Genomic DNA, 18,292 nt, shown 5'->3' with positions numbered 1-18,292 from the left:
CCTCTAAGGGAGTGCAAACTGTGGTTGCTTCTGTAGCCAGGGTGACAGTGGGCTCCTTGGGATAGCTAACACAAGGGCATAGGAGAGGGAAAGGAGTGGGAAGATCCCTTTGTGTACACACCCAGGAGCTGGCCATAGTCTGACCCAGCGTGAGCCAGTACACTTCTTAATTGATGATGCATTCTCCACAGCCCAGTGTGTCTCTTGTCCCTTTCAGTGACCTTAACCCTTTTTTTTCCTCTTTGCAGTCAATGCAGTTTATAGGGTGCTATTCAAGAATCACTTGACAGGTCAGTGCAGCTCTGTGAGATCAACCCTGAGTGCTGCCATTTTAGAAGCTGTCACAGGGAGAAGTGCATATTGGCAGGAACGCCCCATGACATAGCACTAGCCCCTAATACCACAGAGACGCACAGAGAACATCTTTGTCATACTGGGGTTGTGCAGGAGTGTCAGAGGGACAGCATAATTTTAGTCATCACCTTTTGATAGTTGAAATTCCTGTCTAGATCAAAACCGCGGGGGGGTGGGGGGAACACATTAATATGTATTGTCATTTTTTCTTAAAACTCACTATTGTTTTTCATCTCTTCAGGGTGCTTTTAGGGGGAATGGTTTAAGTTCAGTTCAAGTTTTGAGTAAAGGTTTGGGCTAAATCTTATTTTAGCATAATCAGCAAATGCATGTCTATGGGGGATTACAGTGAAGAGAGTAGTACGCAGTCGATAATGTAGGCTCCAGTTCTGCAAGCTCACATACCAAGGACGACTCAATGGAGATTGCAGTGGGGTTCCTTACTGACTTACAGGTCTGCCCACAAATCTGAGCCTGCAGGACTGGGACCTCAGATGATGATTTTTTCTCTTTTGCTGTTTGCGGATTTCTAAGAGCAGCTATTGACTTCATCAAATTCAATGGTTATTCAAAATTATTTACTAAGAAATTTCAGCAGTCTGGGGATTATCCCCTCGCAGAGCAGTTGGCTCCAAGTATTTGCTCTTGATCACTAGCCATTTGTTCAAAGTATGTGCTAAACGCTGGCTAGTTGTGGGTAGACACACATAAGTCTTTTGACTCAAAACTCGATTCCAATACTTGTGTTTAAAAATTCAGAATTTGCTTTCTGTGAGCATTTCCCATATTTGGTTACAAGTAGCTTTTTCCTCAAATGTCCCTGCCAATAAACTCTTTACCTAGATTTGTAAGGGGGAAGAGAGCCAGATTCAGACTCGGTCTAAACAGGTGCAAGTTCTGGTTTTGATATGACCCAGGACTGGGTGCACAGAGCTTTCGTTACGATTCTGTCCATCATTGTGGCTAATGAGTTTTACAGCCAAAGCCCTTTTAATTGATTTAGGAATCCACAACTAAATATATAGGATTTTTGTATAAAACCAGCTCTTTACCACATACTTAAGGAGATTAAAGCAATTGCATTCTCCTTAAAAAGTGCTTCCATCCATGAAAGATGTCTCAACATTAACCTATATTGGTCTCTACTTAGAGAACCTGTTTTTGTAAATCACCCTGACTCTTACCTGCAGTATTAGCCTATCTAACTTTAGGGCACCAGTCACAGAGTTCATACATCACCAAGTACAGAAATTCAACATTTGATTAACTCTCCAAATTGCTGTTTTAAACTTGTGCTTTGCTGGATAGGGGCTAGAATGCTCGTTGCTTTGCAGGATCCAGTCTGAATGAAATTCAGTCCTTTGAAATTGGGCTTTTATAGGACTTAAGGGGCTGGCCTTCTGCACTTTTCTTATGGATGCACAGGGGAAAAAAGAGTCCACAAAAGAACAAACAGCTTCTAACTCCAAAAAGTGATTTATTCCAGTTGTACCTACCAGAAGATTTGAGAGCTGAACTAAGGGCCTGAGTAGCAATTATAAGGTTCCATAGTTAGTTAATTTCCTTTTACCTCACTACTTTGAAGCAACTATTTCTTGTAATTTCATTAAGATATGCAGGAAGAAGAAGGATAATATTTGTTAACAGAGTAGCCAATATCGCAGGCTCTTGCAAAAGTGAGATGAAACTGGCTCTGTTTTAGTTGGCTTTTATCTTTAGTTTTATATAGTCTTATTTTTTTTAAAAAAAGTTAACATCCGTGATGATGTGTCGCATAAAGCATCTGGAGATTTATGATTCTGAAATAGTATATACACTGTATCATGTCATTCAAATAAGTTTTATTGTACACGTGCCTTTTTCAAATGCATTTTGAAAGCTGCTGTTTCATATCATAGCCTTTCACAATGCATTTAAAAGAAACACTAATGTTACGGAGTGGGACAGAGGAAGCTGGGGTTTCCCCTTGAGTAGGAAAATCCCTGAGTGGTGTAGCTGGCTCTACGCTACCTGGTCTTGGGAAAGGGAAGGGAAATGTCCAGGGCACAGTGTGCTCCAGCAATCCCCAGCTGGCAGGCAGCACCTTTTGGGGCCATGGATAATGGCCATAGTTTAGAAACAGATTCTAATGCTGCTCTAAACAATGCCAGGGGCTGAAAAAGTTCCCGCCTGCCCCCTGAACTTAAGAGGTTTGGGGCAGAAAGTTGGTGTAATACCACCTTTCTCCTTTCTCTGCACCCTATTGCACCAAGGCTGCAAACTTGAGAATCTAACCCTCCGTGTATTTCAGTGCTATATTGCACAGCATCAAACAGCATGATGGAATGAGAATATACTTTGAAGTAGTGTATCATTGCAAAAGTCTGCTTAGCTTAAAAAAAATAATAATACAAAAAAAAAGGAGGGTGGAAGCTTGAAGACTACGGGACCACTGCTATGCCGATTGTTCAGATAAGATGAGAGAGTAAAACAAACAAAACTCATCTGTGAAAGGCATTAGGGAGTGTGATTTGTTTCTCAAGTCAGGCGGAGCTGTGTGTCATATTAGGGGTTTCAGAGTAGCAGCCGTGTTAGTTTGTATTCTCAAAAAGAAAAGGAGTACTTGTGGCACCTTAGAGACTAACCAATTTTGTGAGCTGTAGCTCACGAAAGCTTATGCTCAAATAAATTGGTTAGTCTCTAAGGTGCCACAAGTCCTCCTTTTCATATTAGGGGTTGTATTAGCAGAATACTTTGGTGAAAAAATCAGTAGTTTTTGGTACTTGCCTTATGGGACCGGTGACCTAGCTTTTGACCCATTCCTGCCACTTTCCCAACAGTTTACCCTGCATTGCTATAGGGTTGGATTCTAGTCCCAGCACACAGCCTGAATAACTGAAGTGTGCCACAGAGGTCAGTAAGGCAGCAGTCCTTCCATCACACCATAGGGCTTTCCATAGCTGCTATGGTAGCCTCAGGGATCTGCAGCCCCCACGTAACTCCCCCCTCCCCCGAAGGGCTGGCAGTTCCCACTGGAAACATGTAGACACCGATCTGCTGATCTACCCTGGCTCTGCCCCAAATCTCTCTGTGTGCTGGGACATAAGCAGGCCCCACACAGAATAAACGCAGAGGTTCCCCTGTGGTCAGGACCCTCCATGCTCACAGTGGCTGGGTGGGAGATAAATAAAAGAGTTTGCCCCATATAGCAAATATTTGACCTCTCCTGGAATGTAAAGTTAGAGCCCTTACATCCCATCGGGAACTTTCCTGTAGTACTGTATAAAAAGAATATCACTTGGTGTTGTCTGAGCTTCATGCAGAACTTACATGACGCATTCCTGGGAGGGTATGATTTATTTTCCAATATTAAACTATGACACTTAAACTATGAAATGAGCACAATAGGCTCATGAGGTGGTAATATGCTAACTTTCCTCCACGCCGGGTTATTAACACTAGGCCAGTGTAACAATAAAATGATACCTCTATAAATGGGTAAATTGCTAAACCTTTCACTTGGTATTCATGGAAATGTGTGTTCCTGCCTCCAACAATTCACTCGCAGTCTTACGAGGGTGGAGAGAAGTAATCTCACACAGGCATTCCATTTGGGAATAAATTCATCACCCTCTATCCTTATATGGGATCTTTTCCCTTTCATACATACCATAGAACCTAGCTAACCTGCATACAAAAAGACTCTCTCTCTCGCTCAACAAAAATGTAACAATAGGTTGCTGCAGTGAAGTCTATCATTACTCAAGCCTTCAATATTTTTACAAAAAAATACTATGCTGTATTTACTAGCACGTTCTGAAATATTATGAAGTCCAAGTGAATGACAGCTGTCAAGTTAAATGCTCAAAGCATGTTCTGAGGTGCTTTAGCTCTTTTTTTTTTTTTTATATCGCTCACTTAGGGCCTAATCCAAAACTCACTGGGTATGTCTACACTGCAATGTAAGCCCAGGGTTAGTAGAACTCGAGTTAGCAGACTCTGGGTTTGTTAACCTAGGGCTTGAGTGTCTACAAACATTTGTAACACCAAGTTAGAAATGGGGCTCCAGAATCTACATTGCATTATGCAGCCTCATGTCCAACCACCGATATTCCAGACTGGAGGCATCCTCCCAAATTGTGGCTGCTGTACCACTTTGTTCATGGTGCAGTGTGGAAAAACTTGACTTTCTACCAGACTTGACTGGCCAAAGGACAAAGAAAGTTGGCCCATGGGATTGTGGAATATTTTGGCATACTCTCAGAGCATGAGTCCAATGGAACTGTATCTACACTACAAGGCAATAGGGCTTGAAGCCTGTTGATTCAGGCTTGGACCCTCCACCCCCACAGGCTTCTAGGACCCTGAGTTTCAGCCCAGGGTTTGCACAGTTTGTATGTAGACAGGAGTGGGGGGTAGGCTTCAGCCTGAGTTCAAACCCTGGGTTCACACTGCATTGTGGACATACCCATTGAAGACAATTGAAAGGACTCCTTTTGACTCCAGTGGGCTTTGGATGAAGCCCATATGCCTCAGTCCAACAAAACATTTAATCACATGCTTAACTTTAAGCACCTGAGCAGTCCCACTCAAATCAATAGGCCTACTTGTTGAGGACTAAAGTTAAGCATGTGCTTAATTTCTTTTACTGGATGAGAGCCTTATTTGCTAACTTGTAAAGTTCAATCTCTCTCGTTGGGCCTCAGTCACTAGTACAAATTAGTGAGGTTCTACGGTAAATATGTATTCATTTAAATTTGTGTCCTAGACTTCACCCCATCCATGAATGACTAGTAGGCGGTACTTTTCATTGTGAATCAAATGGAAAATATGTAGGCCCAATGCAAAAGCAGAATCGAGAGCATGACTCCATAGTGGGAACTAAGGAGCAGGGAATTGGGCCATTTAGTTTTTACCTCAAGTGACATAGAGTAAGAAAAGCTTTGTGAAGGGGCAGAGATTACTGAATCCCCTACTATGCACTTACTGAGATTTGACATTACTTACTGGAAATGGATGTTCATTTCTGAACACACTGTAACAAGGGAAGGATTTTGGGTTATTTTTGTAGTAGTTCAAACTTCTGAAACTGTGATCAATTATTTGACTAATTGTCAAGCATTCTCAGAGCTTGAACATCTTCATTTCCTGTTTCATGTAGCAAAGTTTTTTCTTTATTGCTTTCTCTTCCCCTCCTCCTTTTCTTAGCTTAAAGACTGGGCCAACTCTTATCTCCCATAGCTTTGGCCCATCTAGTTTATTATTATTTTTTCTGTTTGTTCGTTGGCTGTACAGGCTGTTTACATATTTTGTACTCAAGGGTAGTTTTTATATTAAAAACAGAGGGGGAAAAAAGAAAATATTTGATTTGAGAAAAAATATTAAGGTACATAATCTTTGTAACACTGTCAAAACTAGGGTACCTAAAGAGATGACTCCACACCTATGTACTTGTAATACTGTATATTTGCCTTCCTTTTTAGTCAGTTTTATTTTTGGGTTGTAATTTTTTCCTCTAAAATGTATATCTTTTTATGTGAGACTGGAAACTTTTAATGCAAATGTTTGGAAAGATTTAAAATTGTAAAGTAAAAAGTCATATAACTTTTTTTTTTCCTTTTGGAAAAAAATGCTTTAAAAGAAGTTTTGCTACTGTTGTATTCCAGGGTTGAGGTCACTGACCACAAAATTGCTCTTGATGCTTCATTCTTAGACCTTGCTTTCAGAACGTGCTTCTTGCAAACATGGAAGATTGCTTATATTACTCAGTTTAAAAAAAAAAAAAAGACAAACAAAAACTTTTGGTTATTTTTCTGTTCAAGTGCAATATTTTCCTGACGTCTTAAAAGTGTACAGTAGTTTCTTTTTCTTTCCTCAGTCAACACAAATTAAAAAAACCAAAATGCTCTATCTTAAATCCCTTAAAGGATAAGATTCAAATATTTACATACGTTAAAATTGCAAAGCAGACTGACAAAAGGTGAGAAACTAAAAGCTAAGGCTAAAACCGATTTTTTTATTCCCTGCTTTTGTTTGACATCAAAACATATACAATGGTTTGAACTAAGGACAGACATTTTATTGCCTCTGTTTCTCTTGTTCCTTTTTAAATACAGTTTTTCTTAAGAAAAGCACTTATCCTGGACATTTATAAAACACGTGGGGCCTGATCCCAAGCCTACTCAATAGAAAGACTCCTATTGACTTTCATGATGGGCTTTGGATTAGACCCTAACCTCTTAGCTAAGGCAAAACTCCCACTGATTCCAGTGGGAGTTTTGCCTGTATAAGAAGTGCAGGACTTGAGACCAGAAGAGCTTCTTTAGAGCTGAAGTTGTCTTATATAGGTGTAGATGGGGCTTGTTTTACATATCATACATATTTATATCTAATTTTTAAATGTCTATTTCCCAGGAGACTGAAGCCGCTGTTGTGTAAATATGTATTTAGGTACTAAATAAAAAATCCTTCTGAGAGTTCTTGGACAGGCAGTTACAGTGCATGCACAGGAGCCACTTTTGTCTTTTCAGTTTGTATTTAAGATGTTTCCTTATAATAATAGCAAGGGCAATCAGACTTTATCATGCTCCAACCGATTGTCAAAACTATTTCCAAGACGCTTTTGAATTAAAAGAAGCAAAACACGTTCAACCTCGTGAGCTCCACAGGTTATTTTTCATGCTCGTAGGGCCAGATTCTGATACTGAAGGCATTTTGAATAGCCCCTTACTCCACGAGGGTCTTGTTAAAGTCAATGGGATCATTCTTGAGCAAGAAGTTGCTGAGCATGAGGAGGAGTGTCAGAATCTGACCCTGAAGCTTGGTGCATATGAATGCACCTTTAATCACTTCTGTGGAGTTCTACCCTGCTTACCCTAGGGCTGAATTTGACATCTGTCATTTAGGAAGAGGCAAACCAATTGAGTAGTATGGCAAACAGCTTTCCTCCAGGTTGAGTTCCAATTCTGTGCAGAAGTTTAAGCTCGTTTAAACCTCTAAACATCAGGGTTGAGGCCTGATTCAAAGTCATTGTGAATCTTCCTGCTGCCTTCAGTGGACTTGGGAATATGCCCTTATGACAGAAGTTCTGAAACAACCCTTACAACAGTGGTACCCGTGAGCCACTCTAATGCAAATCTATACACCCCTGCTAAACAGTTTTGCCACTGCAGACTGAAATATGGGACTTGTATTTTCTTTTTCTTCCCTTTAGCGTATGTGCATAATATGGTTCCATCATACCTGTGTGTGTGTATACTGTGTAAGTGTGTGAGTGTTGTACAGCAATGTGAGAGTGCGAGTCTGTATGTGTGTATAAATACAAGAAGAAGCTGCAGAAACTTTGTAATACTTTGTGAAAAGGATTATATTATAAAGGTTTGTACTGTCTGAGTGCACAGCTACTGGAATAAACATAGGGAATCTCAGGAACAAGCATATAATTTGTCCAAGACTTATTTCTTCTCAGAAGTGTAAGTGCAGTTTTTAATTCTGTATATTATTTAATATTTTACCAATAAAAATAAACTTCTGACATGAAAGGGTTTTCCATACAAACTTTCTGGTGCCATTGGTGTTCACATACGTTTCTTTCTACAACTGAAAACATCAATAGCTGAATAACCGTGTAGTAGGAATCACACACATGATGGTGAATCGTATTCAGTAATTGGAAAAAATTCTCATACGATACAGAAAACATGAAAAAGACTGGATGGGCTATGAGACAGGTAACTACGGCCCTGCTCCAATGCCCATTAAAGCCAAGGATAGTCTGTCCATTATCTTCAGTGCATATAGGTTTGGGCCCCCTCTGTTCAGGGCTGTTCCCTTTGTGACAGGGTCGGGCCAGATGGCTATAGGAAAGTAATAGAAGGCAGATATATTAGCCCCAGGCTAAGTAGGTCCCTTTTCCCTGGGTAAGGTAACAGGGAAGGTTCCAGAACAATCAGGAACCTTCTGGAGACAATTAGGCTGATTAGAACACCTGCAGCCAATCAAGACGCTGCTAGAATCAATTAAGGAAGGCTAATGAAGGCACCTGGGTTTTAAAAAGGAGCTCACTTCAGTTTGTGGTGTGCATGTGAGGAGCTGGGAGCAAGAGGCACTAGGAGCTGAGAGTGAAAAAGCGGACTGTTGGGGGACTGAGGTGTACAAGCATTATCAGACACCAGGAGGAAGGTCCTATGGTCCCCCCAAATCCTCCCAACTCCTAGTCAGACACAGGAGGAGTCGATCTGGACTGTGGGTTCAGAAAAACGGCCAAGCTAAGGGCTGCCGTGAAGCTCCAAGGCAAGCAAATCCGCCAGTAAGCGCAAGACCCATCAAGGTAGAGCAGGAACTTTGTCACAACTGGTGTCGGAAGTGGGATCTAGTGTCCACAGCGGAAGAAGGAGGGTGTTTGGAAGGAAGAATAAAATAAAAGGGAAGAGGGTCTATTTTTATTTTTTTCACCGCAATGGAGGAGGTAGTGCGGGCACTGATACAAGCCACGGCTGCCCAGCAGGAGGCTACTCGTGTCCAGGCAGCCGCCCAACAGGAGGCAGTGCGGCTGCAGCGAGAGACTAATCGCCTGCTGATGGACCAGACTGCTCAAGACCGGGCTATGTTCCGGGAACTGGTAAACCAGGTAAAGGCCCTTACAGAGCTGAACCGTGGCCATAATGGGACGCAGATCATGCGGGCCAGCAATCGGCTGCAGAAAATGACGTGGGAGGATGATGTAGAGGCGTACCTCCTGGCCTTTGAGAGGACAGCCCTGCGGGAGGCTTGGCCCCGAGAACAGTGGTCTGGCACCCTCACTCCATTCCTGTGTGGGGAGGCCCAAAAGGCCAACTATCATTTGCCTGAAGAGGCTGTGGCAGACTACCCCCAGCTGAAAGCAGAGATCCTGTCCAGATCTGGGGAAATGATCACAGTGCGGGCCCAGCGATATCATGAGTGGAGGTACCAGGAAAACAAAACCTCGCGGTCCCAATTATATGACCTCATCCATCTCGCATGAAATTGGTTACAAACTGAGTCCCGGAGTCCAGAGGAGATACTAGAGGTTCTGGTCATCGACCGGTACATGAGAGGACTACTGCCAGACCTTCGCGCCAGGGTAAGCCAGAACGAACCCTCCACCTATGACAAGGTTCTCGAGCTAGTAGAAAGGCGAAGGACGGCGAGGGAGCTGACCCAACCAGTTAAGGAAGAAGCACCCCGGGTTAAACTAGCAGCACTAAGCCCTAGAGCTCGGGTGACTGGGCCACCAGGAGAGCCCAGGTGGAAAAAGAGAGGGGCTGAAAGCCCACCAGAAGCCACAAAGCATCAGAGCACTGATGGGGAAGAGGATCGTGATGTTAGACTACCCAAACCAAGAGACCGGGGAATGCCTAGGTCTCTATACAGATGTTACGCCTGCGGGGAGTGGGGACACCTAGCTGCACAGTGTCCCAATGCCGAGGAGCCTATGCAGGGTAACCTGGGGAACTGGGCAGACCCATGCTCCCTGATCCATCTTGTGGGGGTCTCACTAACCCCACTTATGTACACTAGACCAGTGAAGCTAAATGGGGTAGAGACCACAGCACTGGTTGATTCGGGGAGTGCTATCACGCTTGTCTCGGGGAAGCTCGTGACGCATAGTCAGCTGCCGTGGGCTAAGCATACAGGGATAACATGCGTCCATGGGACAGTTGGTTATTACCCCACCATCCCAGTAAAAATCGAGATTCAGGGGAACACTACTGAGGTAGCAGCAGGTGTAGTCCCTAAACTCCCATGCCCAGTGCTCATAGGGAGGGACTTTCCAGGATTTGGAGACTTACTCCCGGGAGGGGAATTGGAGAAAGGGGAAGCACTGAAAGTAGTGAGGCATCCACAGTAGACTGTCAACCCCCAACCTTCTCTGAAATATCCCCAGATTTGTTCTCCGCTCCCAGACAGCATAGAAAGACAAAAAGGGAAAGAAGGGCAGCTAAGGCCTTGGGAACCCAAATACTGGCCCAAAGCCAGAGGGTCACTCTCGTAGGTAGGCGGACCCGAGCAGCTGAAAAGGAGGCCACCCAAGAGGGAGAAGCACCCGAGTCTGACCCACACCCTAACGCCTCTGAACCAGTAGAGGTAACAAAGACTGGCCTCCTAGATCTTGGGCAGATTAGCCCCGGGAGAGGAAATTTTGGACGGGACCAGGCTGAAGACCCAAGGTACGACAACATTAGGAAGGAGGTGACCGAAATAGATGGGGTCCCTGTGGAAAGGAAAACCCAGGGACCAGGACCCTACCTCATAATGAAGAAGAACCTCTTATACCGGGTGGCACCAGTACAGGAGCAGAAGGTACAGCAGATCCAAGTACCTCAAAAACACCAGAATGCTGTGTTAAGTCTGGCCCATAGTCATCTTTGGGGGGGGGGCATTTGGGGGTAGAGAAGACCCTGACATGGGTCCTGCAACGATGCTTCTGGCCCAGAGCACATGAAAAAGTGTAGAGGTACTGTGCGTCCTGCCCGGAGTGTCAGCTGCACAGTCCCCGTCCCCACTTGAGGGCACCTTTAGTACCCCTTCCCATCACAGAGGTCCTCTTCGGGCGAATAGCCATGGATCTAGTGGGACCCCTGGAGAAGACAGCCTGGGGCCACCAATATATACTTGTCGTTCTGGACTATGCTACTCGCTACCCAGAAGCCATCCCCCTGCGGAACATGGCCTCTAAAACTATAGCTAAAGAATTGGTGGGGATCTTTGCCCGAGTGGGGCTATCAAAGGAGATATTAACAGACCAAGGTACCCCATTTATGTTGAAGCTAATGAAGGACCTCTGTACGCTTCTCCATATACATACGTTGAGAACTTCAGTCTATCATCCGCAGACCGATGGGCTGGTAGAAAGGTTTAACCGAACCCTCAAGGCAATGATAAGGAAGGTGGCAAGTCGAGACAGGAAGGATTGGGACACCCTGCTACCTACCTTATGTTTGCAATCCGGGAGGTACCTCAGGCCTCAACTGGGTTTTCCCCCTTTGAATTATTATACGGACGCCACCCCCGTGGCATACTAGATTTTGCAAAAGAAATCTGGGAAAAGGAACCCAATGAGGGGAGAAATATAATTGGCCATGTGTTGCAGATGCGAGAACGGATATCCCGGGTCACCCCTATTGTACAGGAACATTTGGAAAAGGCGCAGGAGGCCCAGTGAACCCATTACAATTGCCAGGCAAAAGTCCGACAGTTCCAACCAGGGGATCGGGTGATGGTTTTGGTACCCATGGCAGAAAGCAAGCTTTTGGCCCAATGGCAGGGGCCCTATGAGGTGGTTGAACCCATGGGGAAGTAACCTACAAGGTGCGGCAGGCAGGACACCAGAAACAAGAACAAATTTATCACATTAACCTCTTAAAGCCTTGGCACCAATGAGAGGCATGTGTAGTGGCCCAAGAAATCCTGATCCAGGTAAATAATATGCAGGAGCAGATCAAGATATCCACTGATCTGACACCAAACCAGAAGAAGGAAGAAACTGAGATGATCAACCGATACCAGGATGTGTTTTCAACCAAACCAGGCCGGACCACGGAAGCATATCACCACATTATCACAGACCCTGGGGCAAAGGTAACTTTAAGGCCCTATCAGGTCCCAGCAGCAAAAAGGGAGGAGATCAAGGCAGAGGTAAAAAGGATGTTGGAGCTGGGAGTCATTGAAGAGTCCCACAGTCAGTGGTCAAGCCCGTTTGTGTTGGTGCCCAAACCCGATGGTGCCACTAGGTTTTGTAATGACTTTCACTGGCTGAATGAGATATCCAGATTCAGTGCATACCCCATAGCCCGTATCGATGAGTTGATCCCCTGGGCGATGCCTGATTTTTGACCACCCTTGATTTAACAAAGGGATACTGGCAGATTCCCCTTGCCAAAGATGTGAAAGAAAAGACGGCATTCTCTACACCAGAAGGTCTGTTTCAATATATTGTTCTTCCTTTTGGACAGCATGGGGCACCTGCCACCATCCAGCATCTTATGGACAAGCTCCTATGGCCCCATACCAGTTATGCAGTGGCATACCTGAATGATGTGATTATTCACACCCCCGAGTGGGAAACCCACTTAGGAAAGGTGGAAGCGGTTCTGGACACGCTAACACAGGCTGGCCTCACAGCCAACCCAGCCAAGTGTGCTATAGGGCTAGCCGAGGCTAAGTACCTTGGCTACATTGTAGGAAGGGGCATGGTCAAGCCCCAACTAAACAAACTAGAGGCTATCCAAAATTGACCGTGGCTGAATCGGAAAAAGCAAGTCTGGGCATTCCTGGGTGTGGTGGGGTACAACCGACAATTTATTCCCCATTTTGCTACCAGAGCGAGTCCCCTGACAGACCTGATAAAAGCCCGGTGTCCAGACATGGTGAAGTGGACAGATGCCGCAGAGAAAGCATGCATGGATCTACAGACAGCCCTCTGCAGTAACCCCGTGCTTATAGCCCCAGACTTCAACAAAGAATTCATTTTACGAACAGATGCATCTGAAGTTGGATTGGGAGCTGTCCTATCGCAGATGGTCAGAGATGAAGAACACCCAATTCTCTACCTCAGCAGGAAACTCCTCCCGAGAGAGCAGAAGTATGCCGTGGTTGAAAGAGAGTGCCTAGCTGTGAAATGGGCCATGGAAACACTAAGTTACTACCTTCTGGGATGACGGTTTACCCTTGTGACCGACCATGCACCCCTCCAGTGGATGCAGCGAAATAAAGAGAAGAACGCAAGGGTGACCAGATGGTTCCTGTCCCTACAACCTTTCCAATTCACCATACAACACCAGGCTGGAAGCCACCATGGCAATGCAGATGGCTTGTCACGAGTACACTGCCTGACGTTCCAAGTTGCCCAACCCCGTAGTGTTGAGCAGAGTGGGGGGGGGAATATGAGAGAGGGTCGGGCCAGATGGTTATAGGAGAGAAATAGAAGGCAGATATATTAGTCCCAGGCTAAGTAGGTCCCTTTTCCCTGGGTAAGGTAACAGGGAAGGTTCCAGAACAATCAGGAACCTTCTGGAAACAATTAAGACAGGCTATTAGAACACCTGCAGCCAATCAAGAAGCTGCTAGAATCAATTAAGGAAGGCTAATGAAGGCACCTGGGTTTTAAAAAGGAGCTCACTTCAGTTTGTGGTGTGCGTGTGAGGAGCTGGGAGCAAGAGGCACTAGGAGCTGAGAGTGAAAAAGCGGACTGTTGGGGGACTGAGGTGTACAAGCATTATCAGACACCAGGAGGAAGGTCCTATGGTGAAGATAAAGAAGGTGTTGGGAGGAGGCCATGGGAAAGTAGCCCAGGGAGTTGTAGCTGTCGCACAGCTGTTCCAGGAGGCGCTCTAGACAGCTGCATTCCACAGGGCCCTGGGCTGGAACCCGGAGTAGAGGGTGGACCCGAGTTCCCCCCAAATCCTTCCAACTCCTAGTCAGACGCAGGAGGAATCGACCTGGACTGTGGGTTCAGAAAAACGGCCAAGCTGAGGGCTGCTGTGAAACTCCAAGGCAAGCAAATCCGCCAATAAGCGCAAGACCCACCAAGGTAGAGCAGGAAGTTTGTCACACCTTTGAGAGCAACAGTTCACATGGAAGCTAAGCTGGTGGCAACTGACAATTGTTGTTTAGCTGGCAGTGTTTCATATGAGTTTATCTCAGTCCAATTCCTATTGGACTCGCATTTAAATTAGTCACCATATTGGCATCCTCACCAGGGAGGCCACTTGACTGGATTTGGAGGTAGAAATACTCCAATATCCAGACGTGCTCCTGCCAGGTTGTCTTGGTGGGAAAGCTTGCATTGCCTGCACCTGTTCCTTACTCCTCCTGATAATGATAAAGCACTTTGGTTTTCAGAGCAGTCAATCCAATAGCTTTCACAAGCACTAGATTCACTTTCAAATAAATGTTTTTAAAAATAAAATTAAAAAGCCCACTTCATGAAACTCCATAAGTTGTGGGTTGCTTTTGTTTTTAAAGTTCTTATAAAATGTTGGTTCCGTTTATAAAAAGCATTCATCCCGTCTCCTTAAGGAGCTCATCAATGTTGTCATACTGGTAACAGCTCTGAGCATCCCCTGGATGAATCTGCACCTTAATTTAAGTGCTGCTGGTGGATATTGTCTCAGAGACACATGCTTACATTTCATTAGCAAGGTTTTCATCTGTGTTTTTTCATAGTGTGTTCATTACTGTTAGTTACCGATTTTCACTTTGAAAGATTCAACGATCCGGGGACTGTTACGCTCTAGGCACATTTTTCACTCAACAGTTGCCCTCACAGCTGAAAGAGAAGTCGTGTCACACTGTGATGAGATGGAGAAGGTGGGAGGGGCAAAATAGGGGCCTGCTCCAAAGCCCATTGGAGTCCGTGATGTCTTTCCATTGACTTTGGGTGGGCTTTGGATAAGGTTATAAGAGGTTAGGGGGAGAAAAGAAAAACCTGAAAGCCTGGTGAGTTCTTATTTAAAGGAGATTCCATGCAGGGTCTCAGGTCATTAAGGAAGGGGCTTGAGGAAGTCTATTATCAATGCCTTAAGTACAGTATACTATTACACCTGCATACGTTTTTTGGCTGAGATTCAAATAATGGTGTAAGAGTGCCCTTTTCTGATGCCTTCCCTGACAATAGCTAAAAGCAAAGCAGCAGAACAACCCTGCTGTCTCCACCTTAAGATAGGCTATGGAAATAAAGTCTGTAGGACTGAATCATTTTCTGCATTACTTACTTTTCCAGGGAACCAAGGAGTTTTTCAATCTACTTAAAAATGGCTCCTCCTCTGCTCCCAAAAGGATATTATAGTGGCAAAAGTATTGTGAAGTGTTTGCAACTGTAATATTGAGCCATTGTGTGACCTACTTGTGTCTTCAGCACAACCTTATTCTGTCTGCTGCAGGATGGAAGCCTTGCTATAGCTCATGGCCCTGTCTGCTTTTACTTGTTTGAATCAAACATAACCATGCTCGGTCCTGCACCAACCAACCTCCTCTCTTCCTCTTGATGGATGGGAGCTCTTGTGCACCAACCATCCCGTCCCATTGTTCACTCCCACAGTACGTATATATAATACGTGTCTGGCTTGCCCATCCAGAATATTTGAATCAACGTGAAATTTTTCACAATTGTGGCCGATGAGTCAAGGCCTTTCTGAGCTATTTTTTTTTAGTAAATATGTTCATGCCACTTCAGACAAATAAGGAGATTAGAATCCTGACTTATAAAAACCCATATAGTGTAACGATCAACCCAGCACATGACAGCTTTGCTAAAGCTGCATAGTTGTCCCAATCAATAAGAATTAGCTAAGTCTCTGGCTTTCTTCCCTCTGGCACCAATGTTTCTAACATGACAGTATCTTTGTTGTGTAGCAGGCCAAGAAAATGACCAGAACTGAACCTGGATGTGTATTTGTCTCCTCAAAAGTGGTGAGTGGGCAAAGAGAGTCTTCCTTTATTTTATCTCTTTATTGGAACATTAGCTCCCTGAGTACCTATATTGAATCATTTTTAAGTACGACGCCGCAAGGAGTACGACAGAATTTTTTTTTAATATAAGGGACCGATATGCCCTCTACATTCAGTATTGCAAAATTTGGAATAATTGAAGGACTCAAAATAAATTTAGCTTGCATTGCAATTTGAACTTCTTTGTTTGTTTTTTTTATGTCAATCCTAATGTATTTAGTCCTCAGTAAACTCCACTTTTACCCTCCTGCCTTTCAGAACATATTTTTGTCTCTTGCTGCTGTATCATATGGGCGGACCATGATTTCCAGCATGGTATTATCAGTGCATAATTTTTCACAGCAGAGTACCTTGCGAGCTATAATGACTTTTGGATACAATGAAATACGAGTTGAAGGGATTAATGTGTAAGTTTGCTTGCAACTTGGGGCTGGAATGAAAGCTTTTTTTAAAATTAATACGCTTATGAAATAACTTGCATGTCCTATTAATGCCTATTACAAGTAATACTGGTGAGGTATCTGAATAAAACATTTATCAGCGTTTTAGTGCAGAAAGAAAGGCTAACCTCTCTGATGAAACTATAGAAGTGCTAAGTATTATCTCATTATTGTTGTTTATTATTAATTCACGCACACCTATAACTCCACATTACAACCCATATTCAGACTGAAATAGGAACAAGATATCCAAGACTTCCACATAAGTCTAGAACCTCCATTCCTCCACAATCTGCCATCAAAACTCATCCCAGGGCATGGGGGACTGTCCCAACTAGACAAGGGAGAAAGATCTTGATCCATCCCCTCTAACCCTTATGCACCATCCCTAGTTAAGGATGTTTAGCCCTTGTGCTTTCTTATTGGCTAAAACTTTGCCCTCTCTAATATTGAGGGCTGGTTGAACTTTTCTGTCTAAACTGTTGTTCAGTTCTTTTCCCAGTTAAGTGAAGTGTCTGCGTTTTTTCAGAAAACATTAAACCTTTCATTGAAAAACTTGAAAACATTAAACCCGCAAAGCTTTCTGGTTTTGGCCAGACACTTCTCAGTTTTTTCAATGAAAAGTCAACATTGTCCTTGGGAACCACCACCATTCACCGCTGTTTTCTCACCAGCTGTAATAGTATCAAGTGGCCACTCAAGTTTCTTTCTGGGCTCCAACTTGCTAATCCTTATTATTTCCTTTTGGTTGCGTACATCAGCGTCTCTTCCAACTGTAGGGCTGGTTATGTTTAGTTCACTGTGACACTGTACAGGCTTCAGAGTGGCAGCCGTGTTCATCTTTATTCGCAAAAAGAAAAGGAGGACTTGTGGCACCTTAGAGACTAACAAATTTATTTGAGCATAAGTTTTCGTGAGTTACAGTGAGTTTGTGTGTGGGGGGGTGGAGGGTGAGAAAACCTGGATTTGTGCTGGAAATGGCCCAACTTGATGATCACTTTAGATAAGCTATTACCAGCAGGACAGTGGGGTGGGAGGAGGTATTGTTTCATGATCTCTGTGTGTATATAAAGTCTGCTGCAGTTTCCACGGTATGCATCCGATGAAGTGAGCTGTAGCTCACGAAAGCTCATGCTCAAATAAATTGGTTAGTCTCTAAGGTGCCACAAGTACTCCTTTTCTTTTTGCGAATACAGACTAACACGGCTGTTACTCTGAAACCTGTCATTATGCATAGATGTGGTAGCTGTTCAGGTCTGACTCCTGTTTTCAACCCTTCTAACTGTTTATTTTGTGGCTTTTACTAGCTGATCACTATCTTCACAGCAGAGGAGAGTTAGATCTATCAAGTAGAAGCCTTATATTCCTAAAATAAAATCAAATAAATACTAAGCTGACCCTAAAATGTCCATCTCTAAACATCTTATTTGAAGCTTTCACCCTCTTTGAAATAAAATTAACTTGTTTCTATCGTATATTTTTATCAGGTAGTTGCAAAGTCCTACCACCCTTCAACTTGAAGCTTCTCAACAACAATATATTTTAATAGTTGCCCTTGACTTTAAAAAACAAATCACCTCGGCATGTTAGTCACAATTAGTAAGAAGCAGGGGTAATACAAGAGAAGAAACTTTCTAGTCTTCTCTTGATGCTGATCTTGGTTGCCAGTTCACTTTCTATTCCTTTACAATAGTTATGCTAGGCATGTCTAAAAGTATCAGTATGTTTACAGGAATGTTTAGATTAGCTTTTGAAATATATTTTAGGAGGTACTTTCTATGTCCCAGTATCTACCCAAAAATAATTTTAGACACATTTCCAGTAAACATGTTTCTTAGCGTTATAACATGGTTTTATAGTTATTGTAATGCAGTTGTGAGATCAAGAGCCTTCATAACGGAAGTGAATGAGAAAAGTTCACACAATGGGCCAGATTCTCAAATCAATGTAGCTCTATTGACTTCAATAGCAATGTGTCGATTTCCACATCTGACGTTCTGTCCCAGTGCCTTACAGGCTGCGTTCTTTCAGTATTGCACCATATGCAA

Source organism: Eretmochelys imbricata, chromosome 11 (genome assembly GCF_965152235.1).
Source record: "Eretmochelys imbricata isolate rEreImb1 chromosome 11, rEreImb1.hap1, whole genome shotgun sequence".
Classification (NCBI taxonomy): domain Eukaryota; kingdom Metazoa; phylum Chordata; order Testudines; family Cheloniidae; genus Eretmochelys; species Eretmochelys imbricata.
Note: the sequence above shows the minus strand (reverse complement) of the source record.